Source organism: Gallus gallus, chromosome Z (assembly GCF_016699485.2).
Source record: "Gallus gallus isolate bGalGal1 chromosome Z, bGalGal1.mat.broiler.GRCg7b, whole genome shotgun sequence".
In the NCBI taxonomy this organism is placed as follows: domain Eukaryota; kingdom Metazoa; phylum Chordata; class Aves; order Galliformes; family Phasianidae; genus Gallus; species Gallus gallus.
The window spans coordinates 1,697,468-1,710,947 of record NC_052572.1 but is presented as its reverse complement, the minus strand read 5'-3'; the positions used below and the strand labels follow the sequence as shown (position 1 = coordinate 1,710,947).

Here is a 13,480-nt window from a genome sequence, read left to right as displayed (position 1 = left end):
CTGGGAATAATTGTAAGCTTGCACATCTCTCTGATAGTCGAGAAGGACTGAATGTTGAGACACACAAAGTTCTGCACCATATGTATAAGCTCTTCAGCCACTGATGCCACTAGTTAGTACGGAGCTACACCTGGCAGCTGCTGTGGGCTCAGAGCGTGTATGGGGACATGGGGTTTCAGCTGCTTATCTGGGGTAGGATAGGACATCATTAAGCTTCTCTGCGTAGCTGTCTGAGCTCTTTCTTCCATATTTAAAATGCCCTGGGAATGCTGCCCAGGTTGTGGCTGCTCTGCCAGGCTCACTGCAGGCTTCTATATCTGTGAGGGAAGGAGAAAGGTCTGGGATGGCTTTCAGTAGTAACCAAGGTCACACTGGGGAGTGCTGGTGTGCTGAGGTTGTTATACACGGCCTCCTTCATGCCAGCTGTAACCCAGCTGCACACAGTGTTTTTGCAGCGCAATGGAAATAAATGGGGAAGGAGGACAGAACATGAAGCCCGGAGATCTGAACTTCGGCTGTGGGTATGCTGTGTTGCAGAAATGCTTATTTTCCTACAACAAAAAGTAAAGGATATTTATCTGCCTCAGAAGGTAGACTGAGGCATAATGTTTGTAAAATTGCTTGGAGCTTTGGGCCCTAGCAGGCAGTGTTCCCATTAGGATGCAGCCAAGCGCTCCAGGGAAGCCTGCAATGCTGGAAACAGCCACTGCAATCCGGATTTACCCACATTTCTTGATGATGCATCCTAAGAACAGCTCTCCTCCACCACAAGAAAGGTCTGGGAATGCTCAGGCAAGGCCAGGGACTGGAGGTGAGGCACATCCCGGGGCACGGCTTGAAATGCCCCTCTGGCACTGTGACTCTCTCCATGGGAAACGGAAAATAAATGGACTATAAATGGAGCAGAGCCTGGCTATGGATGAGCAAAAGAGGGAGGGATAGCCTCCAGAAATCCCTTTGACTCGGTCCCTAGGCAGAGACTGAGGATCAGTGTCACGAGGCAGGGCTGGGAGGGCCCTCCGAGTTTTGGTCTAGAAATCATCAAACAGAGTCTTGCAAAACTTCCAGGATTTCACGGGCTGGACTGGAGCAGAAATGCCACAGGCAGCGCTGCCAGCCCTGAGCATTCACACACCATGAGTCAGCCCCCGCCCGGCTCCTCCAGGGCTCCTTTCCTTTCTGGGTGTGCTGGGAGCTGAAGCCAGGCTCATATTTTCCGCGTTTTTTCCCCTACATGTCCCCTCCCCTCCTGGTAGCAAGGCTGAAACGTTGCTGTTGCTTGGTCGAGGGGGGCATTTCTGAAAGGAATAGGAGAGGCAATGCCCTGTATCCCCAGAGCAGGGCTTTTGACAAATTTCACAGATTTGACAGCTCTCAGCTCCTCATTTAATTGCCTGCGGATCTGGCCTTGTCACTAGCATGGGAGTTCAAGGTGCTGGCAGCAGCTCTGTGATGTGTGGGCCTACGCTTTGCCTACAAAAACACTCCGTGTTTTTCCCTTTTTTTTTTTCTTTTGCAGGATTAATGAAGCAGAGGGAAGGACAAGCAGCTTTCTCCGGTGCGCGGAACTCCCCACACCTGCAGCTGGAGCATCTCTGGCTGACAGATGATGAACTTACACGCACACTTTCAAGCCAGTTTCACCCCAGGGACAGGTTTACCCTTCTTTTACTTATGGGGCTCGTGGCAGCTTGCAGGCAGCGGTCTCTGGCACCCCTATGTGGCTGCCAGCGCCAGCACAGGCTGTCTGGGAGAAAGGGAACACTCTGGGTTGGAAGGGACATAGAGATCCCCTGGTTTCAACCACATGCCATGGGAAAGGACACCTCCTTGTCACAGCTTGGCCCTGGTCATGTCCCGGGGACACACCACCCCGCCCTGTCTGTCTGCAGGCTCCACGGTGCAAGGGAAAATGTGTCAGGTGCAAGAGCACAGGGCAGGGTGTGGGGTGAGGATGCACCCCTGGCTGCAGGCAGGTGGGCGCAGGCAGGGATGCACACAATGGTTGCAGAGGGCAGAGAGCAACAGTGCAAGAAGGGGTGAAGCACAAAGGGGCAGCAGATGTGCAGGGGTGTGGGCCAGGCTGCGTCCCAGACACAGAGGGGTGCTGGATGAATGCAGTGGAGGTGCACCAGAGTGCAGCAGGGAGCAGCAGAGTGGAAGCAGAGGACAGGCATGGAGCAGTAGGGTGCAGCAAGGAGCAGCTGGGTGCACACGGAGCAGTAGGGAGTAGCTGGGTACAGGAGCGAGCAGCAGAATGCAGCAGGGAGCAACAGGGAGCAGCAGGGAGCAGCAGAGAGCAGAAGGATGCAGCAGGGCTCAGCAGGAAGCAAAGGCAGCAGGGTGCAGTAGAGAGCAGCAGGAAGCAAGAGGCTGCAGACAGGGTGCAGCTGGGTACGTACAAGGTGCAGCAAGGAGCAGCAGGTTGTAGGCAAGGAACAGCAGGATGCAGCAGGGAGCAGTGGAATGAAGGGTGGGATTAGCAGGGTGCAGGCAAGGAGCAAGAAGGAGCGGCCTGGAGCAGCGGGAAGCAGGCAGGGTGCAAGCAGAGTGCAGGAGGGAGTAACAGTGCAGCAGGGAGCAGCAAGGTGCAGGCAGGCAGCATTAGGGTGCAGCAGGGCAGAGGCAGGATGGAGCAGGCAGAAAGCAGGCATAGTGGAGCAGGAAGCAGCAGGGAGCAGGCCAGAAGCAGCAGGAAGAAGGCAGGGAGCAGCAGGGTGCAGGCAGAATGCAGGCAGGGAGCAGGAGGCAACAGAAAGGAGCAGGAAAGGTGCACGCAGGCAGCAGCAGAGAACAGCAGGGGGCAGGCAGGGTGCAGACAGGGAGCAATAGGGTACCTGCAGGCAGCAGCATGGTGGAGGCAGGTAGCAGGCAGGGTAGAGCAGGAAGCACGAGGGTACTGACAGGGAGCTGCAGGGAACAGCAGGATGCGGGCAGGTTGCAACACAGAGCAGAAGGAACACAGAGCAGAGTGCAGTCAGGCAGCAGCAAGAAGCAAGCAAGGTGCAGAAGAAAGCAGGTAGCCCCGCAGCCAGCAGGGGACGTACCAGCACAGCTTCAGCAGGAGGATGTGGGAGGACTGGGGATGGAGAGCAGCGGGGATGGGGTGCGGCGTGGGAGAAGCAAGGTGCAAGGGCGCTGGGGTGCAGAAGCAGAGTGCAGGAGGGATGGGGTATTGGGTGGCTGGACGCAGGGCACTAGCTGGCTGCAAGAACAAAGCACGGGCTATGGGAGTGGCCAACCCTTCTCCTACCGACGATGCAGCAGGATGCTTGTCATGGGGCACTGCTGTGACTGTAGCAGTCACAGCAAACACTGTGTGCTCACCTATCCAGGTGGCCCTAGTGCCCACTGAACACCAAAACTTCCCCCCCCCCCCCCAAAAAAAAACTTTCAAGCTAAGCACTTAAAATAGCCAGGTGTGGGGGAAGACTTTGTATTTCCAATCTGAAGACTGCAGTGTGATGTCTCCCCTAGAAATACCACTTACCTCCACGATACCTCAGCAGAAGGGAAGCTCCAGTAACCCCATATGCAAAACTCAAGAACCTGAATACGGATGCTTATTTTCCCTATTTCCCCTTTCCTGATTTTCTCTCCCCATACCTGAAGGTAGGGTCAACACTAACCCCTGGACTTGGGGCTTTCACTGCAACTTTTTGAGCCATGCAGCGGTGCTGTCATTAACACCACCGAGGGTCTGGGCCCTGGACATCAAAGGATTGAGCTGACTTTGTGCATCCCAAATCCCAAAGCTTGCTGACGTCGCAGGGGCAGCGCTATGAGCGTCTCACAGCATCCCATGCATTTGATTGCTGGACGTGCCCACCGTAACGTGGATTAGATCTGATGTGCCAATGTTTCCTTGGTTTCTGGCGTGCCCAGACATCTGTTTGGTGTTTGTACAGCTGCTGTATAATGCACAGATTTGAGAAAAGAGATGGGAGGTTGCTGGTACACCAGGATCACAGCGGTGGGACCCCGCTCTCATGGAGCTGGCTCTCCATGTGGCTGACTATTGCACAAACCCATACAAAGCAGAGAACATCCCAGCTGCTCAGCTCACAAACCCGCCTCTGTCTGACAGCCCTTTGACAAAACACTGCGTTTCACCTTCCCTGAACCGCAGCACAGCCCAGGGCTGTGGGTGGGTGCGGTGCTGCTGGGGGCAGAGAAAGGCAGAGCTGTCCCCTAAACACATTGGGATGTTGGTCAGGAAAGGGCTTTGGAGGTGATTTTCCCAGAGCGGAGCAGGAACAGACCTGCTCCTGTCTCATCCCATGTCCCACACCGCCAACCACAGGGACACACCCTATAGCCCCTGTAGGATGGCTCGAGACCACTAGTGCAGAAGCCACTATTAAGTACTTAAGGAAAAAAAAAGAAAAGAAACACCTCTGATTAAAGGCCTGGGATGATGAGGAATCCACCACAGCTCCAGGTTCCACACCCTTCATTACCTTTGTTGTTAAATCTTTGCTACTGAATGCAGCGAAGCCCATCTTCCGTGTCCTGCCGTGAACCTCAGCGCTTTTTGACTATTTCTTATCAATCCCAATTGCCATCTCCCGCAGAAACTTAATAGAGTAAGATTCTTCTGGCTCTTCCTATACCAGGAAACATCCTTTTATAAGGTTATTTGGCAGCAGTATGTTTACATTTTGTGTATCTATGCCGTCCTCTGCGTGCACAGAGGTTATCTATAGTGTATATATGCACGTCCCGATTTCTGTGGGTTCAGTGATACAGCAATCATATCCAGGCACGGTAAATACAAAGCTGTACCGCTCTGATTCATAAAACACAACACCCACGGCATGCTTGTGACTCGATACTGTTATCTCCTTTTTCCCTATTAAAAGCAGGAACGTGCCGAGCCCTTTCCTTCCAAAAGGTTCTGCAGCAAGCGGGCAGCAATGGCATTTCCTAGTAATGACATTTCCCTTTCCTCCCTGCTCACCTTACTGGGGGGGGGGACGTGGGGTCTGTACTGGGGCAGTGGTTTGATGCTTCCATCACACGGGGCAGAGCCCAGCTCAGCCAGCCTGCAGCATCCCCAGCTATCCCAAGCTGCTCCTCAGCAGCATGGCTTCCCTTCAAAGCGTCACAGCTTTATTCTCCCTCTCGCTATTACTTCATTCCTGATGGTCTTTCAGGGCTATGGTTCGCCTAAAAGGCAGCAGTGTAGATATAGCTGCCTGTGCGTAATGTGACACGGAGCGATGGAAGGCCCAGCACTGCCAAGCCAAGTGTCTGCCCTTTGCACACCGAGAGGAGAGCACTGCTGTGTCATCCACCCTGAGGGCTGTCCTCCTCCAGCAGCCTTGCTGCAGTGCTGTGGCCTGCAGGGCTGTAAGCTGCACCATGCACGGCTGCATCACACACCCTGCACGGCTGCCTCCTGCACAGCTGCATCCCTCGTGGCTGATTTCTTCACAGCTGCACCCTGCACGGCTGCATCCTGCACCCTGCACAACTGCATCCTGCATGGATGTATCCCACGTGGCTATATCCTGCATGACTGCATCCTGGATGGCTGCATCCTGCACCCTACATGGCTGCATCCTGCACAGCTGCATTCTGCATGGATGCATCTCACACCTTGCATGGCTGCACGCTGCACCCAGAGCTCCCTCTGCCCATGGATTTGCAGTCCCCTCCCCGCTGTCAGGCTTTGCACCTCCTCCCTTTCAAGCAGCATTGCAATCCTCTGATGCAATTAACAGCCACAATAAGGGACTGTGGAAAAACATCCCCAATCTGAAAGCAGAGGAAGAGAGATGTATTTCCAGGGGTGCAGCATGCAGCAGTGAGGCTTCGTCAGCAATTGGTGGCACGGAGCAGTGCCCAGTGACATGGCACAGCCACGCTGCAGAGAGCCGAGCTGCTCTGATGGCTCAATCCACTCCGCATCAGGGATGTCACTGCCAAGGATGATTGCTGCCACTCTGCAGGCAGGAGGTGGTGTGGATGGGATCTGCTATCGCCCAGCACTGCTCCTCGCAGCCCGACCTTTGTGGATGCTTACAGGGCTGTAACAGTGGCAATCCTGTAAAACAGTGACTTGTTCTCACCTGTGTCATCACGCTTTGCATTTCTATGGCCTCTTTAATACAAAGATGTCATCACAGATTTTCATCAGGATGGGAAAGGCATGAATTATGCCTGGGTATTCTATTATGCAACTGAGTTACGTCAGGTTTCAGGAAATCATAGAATCGTGGAATCACAGAATAGCTGAGTTGGAAGGGACCTTACGGATCACCTCGTTCCAAGCCCCAGTATTAGGACTAGTTACTTAAGTGGCACAGGAGGTCAATGAGAGACTCCAGATGCTTGCACTTTGGCACTGGCCTTAAGGAACTGGTCAGACTAGGAGGGACTGGGGCAGCTGAATCCCAGTGAATTCAGCCTTGACTTGAAAACAGCCATGGCACTGACCTACAAAAAGAAAAGGCCTGGGGGTCCTGTCCCTGCCCTCAGCACCCTCAGATCAGCATTTCTGAACCTGCCCTGAAGTTTGACTTTGGTGCAGGGGGCCATGCATCCCACACGCACTTCCCATTGCCTCCCTGCCTCAGTTTCCCCCTCTCACCCCACAGGATTTGCAATGGGAGTCAGAGGAGGAAACACCGGAGCGTTCCTGGGGGGACGGACAGATAGACAGTCAGACAGACAGAGGTCTCAGCAACGCAGTGCCTGGGAGCAGGAATAAAGACCTCATCTGTCTCCCCGCTCCTACAGTGGGTCCATTATTTGCATGCTGAAGGCGGTCTATTTGCTTGCAGCTGGCAGCACCCGGATGGAATAATGCTCTCTCTGATGGCAGCAGTGGGGCTGTGGATCCAAGTGTTGCGGGGCTTCCCTTCCTGTAGGAGTCTGAGCGCTTAACATTTGCTGGGCAGCACTGTGGGAAGATGAAAGCAGCCCCCTCGTTACGTCAGCAGTGCCAGTTTGTATAACGAGCATCCTGCACAGGGAGCTGTGAATCGAGCAGAACGCAGGATGCTGAATGCTGCCTCCAGCTACGAGCTGTGAGGCTGATGCAGGCTTGAAGCTACTGAGGGAGGGGCAGGTGAGCAGCACAGCCCAGCTTCCATCGGGGTGTTCTGGAAACATCCTGTACCCACCTCCCTCCGATCTAGAGATAAGGACGTGGTGCAGGACCATGCCAGAGGCCTTGCAGAAGTTCAGGCAGACGACACCAGCTGCCCCCCCTTTGTGCACCAACGCTGGTGCTCCATGTAGAAGGACAGTGCTGGTAATGCTCGGCTGCACTGCATGCCAGCCCACTTCAGCTCTCTTTTACAACACTTGAGAAACTCCTGACACCCAACACCTCCCTACACACGCTTTAATCAAGAGCCAATTCCGTTTCCCAAGCACTGAGTCATCCTCTGTTATTATTACCTGGCACACGGCACCCAGCACAGCAGCCACATCTTTTCCTTCAGAGGGATGTTCCATCTCCTCCTCCGGCTTCTCCCGAGTCGCTTCTTCATAGGATCACAGAACAGTTTGAGTTGGAAGGGACCCTTAAAGGCCATCAGGTCCCTGCAGTGCACAGGGATACCCACAGCTCCATCAGCGCTCAGAGCCCATCCAGCCCGACCTTGGCTGTCTGCAGGGATGGGGCAGCACCACCTCTCTGGGCAGCCTGTGCCAGGGCCTCACCGCCCTTACTGTGAAGGGCTTCTTCCTCATTCCCACTCTACATCTCTCCTCTCTCAGTTTGAAACCACCCCCCCTTGTCCTGTCACAGCAGACCCCGCTGAAGAGTCTGCCCCCTTCTTTCTCACACCGCCCTCCAGGTACGGACCCGCCGCTCGGGTCTCCACAGGGATAAGGTCCCCTCCCGGAACCCTCTATTCCCCGCAGGGGAGGGCAGAGCGCGCAGTGCTGAGCTGTGGGATCACACAGGAGGCGACACGAAATTCGAGGCGGCTCCCTGGCCTACAGGACGACACGAAGCCAAACCCCTCACCCAGCCACGCGCTCTCGCAACGCCAGGCACCCCCTTCCCGTCATCATCAGGTCGCCACGGCAAGCCGCCCAGCCAAAAACAAGGCGGAGAGCCGCGCTGGGATCTGATTCGGTCGGCTCCTCGTGATGGCGGTGCGGGGGGCACAGCACCCATAGCCCGCGGGGTGCGGCCGCGGAGCAGAGCCGGGCGCCCAACGCACAGCCGGGCGCTCAGGGCGGCCCCGCGGCCTACAGCTCCCGGCAGGGCCCGCGCGGGGCGGGGCGGGGGGCGGGCGGTACGTCAGGGCCCGGCACTGCCCGGCTCCTCCGGCGGAGCTGCTGCTGGCGGCCGGGCGGCGCCCCTCCCGCCGGCCCGGAGCGCTGCCATCCGGTAACGGGGGGCGGGCGCGGTCTCGGGAGTGGGGGGTGGTGGGGGTGTTGGAATCGGGCGCCGCGCGAAGGGGTGGGGGCGGCGCGGCCGAGGGGCGCGGGAGGGCGGCGGCCGCGGGCGGCCGGCGGGGCTTTGTGCGCGTGGCCGCGGGCTCCGTGCCCTGCGGCGGGGTGCTGCGGGCCGCCCGCCCGGCTCGGGGCGCCGCTCCCCCGGATTCCCCTCCCCGTGACGTGCGCGGAGCGGCGTGCCGCCCTCCGGCCCCGTGCCGCTGTGGCTGTAAGGACGTGACAATGGCTGACAGCCGCGGGCTCTGTCCGAGGTCGCTGTCTCTGAGCCCGGGGAGGGGGATGGGGGGCGGGGAAGGGGGGGGGGGGGGGGGGCTGTGCAGGGCAGCCGGGCGGTCCCGGTGCCGCCGCACGGATCGGTCCGTTGCGGTCGTTTTTCGGTCTGCGGGGGCCGCCCGGCGGAGGAAGGCCGCCCGTCGCCCCGCGGTGGGTGCGGGCAGCGGCTGTGCGGCTCTGCTCCCGTCGCAGGAGCGGCTGCCGGAGCCCCGGCCCGCAGTGCTGCAGAGCCGGGCTGCCCCTGCACGTGCGGCCTCGTCGGGCGGGGAGGAGGCCGTGAGCGCCTGGCTGCCCCTGACTGAGGCTGGCTCCCTTTGTCTGCCCGCGCTGCCTGCCTTCTCGCGTGCTGCCCCTCCGCCGCTGCTCGGGTGGGCGCAGGCTGCGGCTGGAGGTCACCGCCGGCAGAGAAAGGTGTGGAGGTGGCAGAGGCGCTGAGCTGCCGGGCTCTGTCCACACCCAGATGCGCCGCAGCGTGGCTGCGTGGTCACAGAACCGCGGGACTGAAGGCGGCAGAAGAACCTCCGACATCCCCAATCCAACCCCAGCCCATCCCCGCCGTGCACGCTGGCCGCGTCCCTCAGCCGTAGTCCCACCCCTCGAATGGGTTTCTGCTGTTGGATGCCATCAGAGCGCCCTGTCAGAGCTCTACCGAGTGGGAAAACCACGGTGTGGTACAGATCTACGCTCTTTCTGCCCAGTTCTGGGCAGCTCGGGCTGTGTTTGTCTTTAAATCGCGTTCCTTCGGCTGTTTGGAGGTAGGCCCTCCCACACCTGCACACAAAGGCTCTGCAGATGCCCCATGCCGCAGTTCAGGTGTTTTAACATTGCCCACTTCCATTTGTCGTCCTTTGTCAAACCCAAAGTTGCTGTTAAAGGGAGGCAAGAAGCAGGATGATGCCACGCCACATCCACGTGTAGCAAAACGGCACGTCTCAGCAGAGCTGCAGGAGGAAGCCCAGTGCCCAGGGCTGCAGAAGTCCTTCCTGAGATGAGCTGAGCCCTGTGCTGTGCTGGCATGGGCGGCAGGGAGCTGTCTGAGGTGGCTTCCAGCTCTCACCCTTGCTGCTGGAGCTGAGTCAGCCCTGCACGCTGCTGGGATGGGAATGGTGCGCAGACGGTTCCTCCTTTGCACAGTGATGTGCAGAGCATGGAAACATTCTCTGTGGCTGTTATCCCTCGCGGGCTGTGGGAGGCAGGTGGGGGGATGAGCACTTGCTCAGGCTTTCTGGACTTTGTTGGCAATAGCTGTGCTACTTTGACCCCCCTCTCTGTTCCCAGTTTTGGGGTTTGTCCTCCATCTGTTCCTCGCAGCACCCATCCTTTCCCCTGCTCTTTTACTGATGGGAGCAAGGTGAGACTGCAGCAGTTAGCACCATTTGCATTTCTGCCCATATTCTGTACTGAGTTGCAAGCAGACCCTCCTGAAACCTCTCTATATTCGTGTTCTTGCTGCTGGAGAGAGCCTCTGGCTGTGTCCTGGCATTGGTTTAGCAGAATCAAACATTCGCATTGCGTGTGACATCAGTAGGTTTCAGAGTTAGCCATCCTCTGGTGCATCTGGGGCAGCTCAGGATGGAGCTTTCTGTCTGGAAGACGTGGTGCTTGTAGGGCTGATGGGCAGGTAATGTCCATAAATACTTCAGGTTGTCCTTGTGATGCTCCCTGGAGAAGGTCTGTTCCATGAGTGCCATTATTGAGTCATTGGGAGTGAAGGGCAGCACTGCTAACCAGGAATTTGCTGTTCATTTGGGAGACTGCAGAATAGAATTGTAGGATGGTCTGGGTTGGAAGGGAGCTTTAAGGGCCATCAGGTCCAATTCCTTGCAGTGAAAAGGGACATACACAGCTCCATCGGGTTTTAGTTCTTTGGGGTCATCTGTAGCCATGCAAGGCTCTGAGGACCTCATGGTGACCAGGTGTGTTCTTGTGCTTTGGGAAAGGCATTGCTTCCATTCCCACCTTTCCTCCACCTCACAGCCTCTTTCCCCCAAGGGGCAGAGACAGCAAAAGGACAAAACCCAACAAACTGGTTTCCCCACGGCAGGAGGAGCTGTGGTGACCCACCCCAACTTCTCGCTCAGGTCTCTGTAGGACCACATCCCGCCTCACCCCTCCTCGAGGAGCCCGCTGCTGGAGCATCTCCTGGTGTGCAGCAATTTGTGGAGGGCGTCACCGACTCTGTTAATTGGCCTGAATGCAAGTAAGCCTTCCCTTCCCTTCTGGAGCTGTCAGAGGGACAGGCGTGCACAGCAGACACACGGCTCTCCCCGGCTTCCCACGTCCTGCAACAAGGAGCAAGCCAGGTATGCCGTGCTTTGTCCTTAGCTACAGCTCATGGATTTGGTGGCAGCTGGAGGCTTTGCCGTTGTATGTGTTTCATTAAATGACATTTTCAGTCTTTTTGCCATGTGCACGTTGTGTTGTGACGTGGGGCCAGGGCTGGAGCATGGAGCTGCCTCTGTCCAACCACCACCACTCGTGGGGACGGGGCTCACCCTGTGCCCAGACAAGAGGTCTGGGCTGTCAGATTGAGGACTGTCACTTTGAGGGGTGTCAGTTTTGGGGGCTGTCAATTTGGAGGATGTCGCTTTGGAGGATGACAACGTTAGGAACGTAGGTTAGGGGACTGTCACTTTGGGTGTTGTCTATTTGTGGGATATCACTTTGGGGGACATCATTTACCCGTATGGAACTCTGGGAGGGGTGGAAGCTTGCACCATCACAGCAGCGGTGTGGTGGCCTGGCCAAGGAAAATCCTTTAACTGGGCCCTAAATCCTGCAGCACACCAATGGTACAGGGCTGTCCTTCCCAGGCTTTGAATACTGGTGGGGCACACAGCGTCTTTCCAGGAATCAGCCTAAAGAATGACATTGAGTGGCCTTTTTTCTTAATATGCATTAAGTGAGGTGAAAGATTTATTTATTGAGGGACAATAGCCACTTCAAACTGAGGCTTCTTTCCCATTTCTGTGCTTTTTTTTACTGTTATTATTTTGTTACAGAGTTGAGGTTTATGCAGTCAGATGGGATTTCGCTTGTTGTTCCTCCAGAAATGTTTCAACCCCGGGATTGATTTCAGCCAAATTGGACAGAGGAATGCAGATCAGATGCTTTAAGGAAATGGGTAGAAGAGGGGAATCCCAATTTCTTCCTGCCCACAGGGAGGGGCTGCAGCAGTGATGGTGGCTGGGTGCAGGTGGGTTACCTCGTTGACACCCAGTGGGATTTGGTGTTTGTGATGGGGGCAGCTCTAAGTCTCACAAAAGGTTCTTTAAGCAAAAAGTCCAGGCTGAGCCCAAGGAAGGAGTCAGCTGCAGGGATACTGCTGGAGATCTAAACCTGGTCCCCTCCATCAGCTGGCAGCAGGGATTTTCTGTGCCCTGTGGGACACCTCATTGTGGCCTCTTGTGTTATGGCAGCACTTTGGGGCACTGAACCTACTAATGCTGAAAAAATCAACTCCAAAGACCTGATAGTCCAAGATGCAGCCCCAAATCTCTGAATTCAATAGGATTTTCCTTGTCTAACCCTCTTTGCATCACCTGCCATCTGAGTAGGCGGCGAGGACATGCTGTGATTGGCACTGCACAGAGCAGAAGTTGTAAGTCCTTGACGGGATTTGTGGAACAGGACGGCACCTGGCTGTACTGCCTAGCCGTCTGTAGGGTGCTAATGGGGAATGAGAGCATCCTGGTGTAGGAGCTTCTCATTGTGGTGTAGCATGGTGGCTTTTCGACACAGAGCTGTAGAGTCATGGAGCCACGGAAAGGTTGGATTAGAAGGGACCCAGAGGATCACAGAACCTTGGCATGGTTGCGTTGGAAGGGACTTGCACAACCATGGCCCCTTGGTGGTGATCTTCCCTGAATTGCTTGGAGCTGCTTGGAGCTTGGAGCTGCTGTCCAAGTGCTTGGTAGACACCAGATTCAGGAGAGCCAACTGGGAAGCTGTGCCCTGTGCTGCCTTCTTGTGACGGCTGTTACTACAGCTGCAACCTGGGGCCACCTGTGCTCTACCCTTCCCTTTCTGCCATCACTGCTTGCGCTGTAATTTTTTATTTCATTTTTTTTTTTTTTGCTGGGGATTCTGTTCCTTTTTTGTCAGCTCGCAGAACGATTTTCCTTACTCTCGCCTCTATTTCGGGCTCTGGGGGAGGAAGTGACTCAGCCATTCCTCTCTTGTCTCTGCACAGTCATCCCTGCCGGCTCAGCTCTGCTCCCCGCACACCTCGCCGTATGAGCGCTCCGTGCAACAGCAGCCCGTATGCTTCCTCACCCCGTGTTTGGGTGAGAAAAGGCACGTTCTGGGGGCGGACGATGTGCCAGGCATATCCTCATAGCACGCTGCTGGAGGAGGACACGCTGCCAGCCTGGGGACCCGCGAGCCCTGACAGCAGCAGGGGCAAATGGGCTCATCTGGGGTCATTTGAAGAGAACTGATGGCACGCCATGTGATGAGTTGCAAGAGAAAAAAAAAGTGCATTTGTTTCAGGTTAATTGTTCTGTGCTGGAAGCCAGCACCGCTGGCTGCAGCATCGCTTTGCTCTGAGGGGAACCTACAAACCTAGCCTACCCAGAGCCCTTCCTCTCCCCACCAAACCCAAATGCTCAAACCCAGAAAGCGTTACTGACCCGCTGGGGAAATTCTGGCACCCCTTTGTTTATAAGATTGGGTAGGCGCTGTCTTTGTCTTTAGCACAGATAATAATTGGTATGGGATGGGATCCTTGCTGCAAGATGTCAGCTCTTGGGCAGCAGTGCCAACCCTTGCTGTCCTTTGCCAGGCC

General features: G+C 56.2%; 1 protein-coding gene and 1 long non-coding RNA gene across 16 annotated transcripts in view; one reads left to right on the top strand and one right to left on the bottom strand.

Moving 5' to 3' along the window:
* Positions 1–5,763: 5,763 nt before the first annotated feature.
* Positions 5,764–8,222, bottom strand: LOC107051903. 2 transcript variants are annotated; one of them, XR_001463883.3, is made up of 3 exons: positions 7,985–8,222; positions 7,411–7,496; positions 5,764–6,907 (listed from the first exon to the last, which is right to left on the bottom strand). It is a non-coding gene; the product is annotated as an uncharacterized LOC107051903 (long non-coding RNA). The 2 variants fall into 2 exon arrangements; XR_003072292.3 differs by having other exon boundaries at positions 7,411–8,222.
* Positions 8,223–8,291: 69 nt separating this feature from the next.
* Positions 8,292–13,480, top strand: part of CTIF (CBP80/20-dependent translation initiation factor) — a 95,653-nt gene continuing 90,464 nt past the window's right edge. For 7 of the 14 annotated variants that reach the window (XM_040656621.2, XM_040656619.2, XM_040656615.2 and 4 more), the window contains exon 1: positions 8,292–8,353. The gene's annotated coding sequence lies outside the window, so the exon portion shown is untranslated. Of the gene's footprint in view, positions 8,354–9,339; positions 10,611–10,775; positions 10,998–11,696; positions 11,891–13,480 lie in introns of those variants that run through there. The other 7 variants (XM_015277405.4, XM_040656617.2, XM_015277406.4 and 4 more) reach the window with 4 other exon arrangements.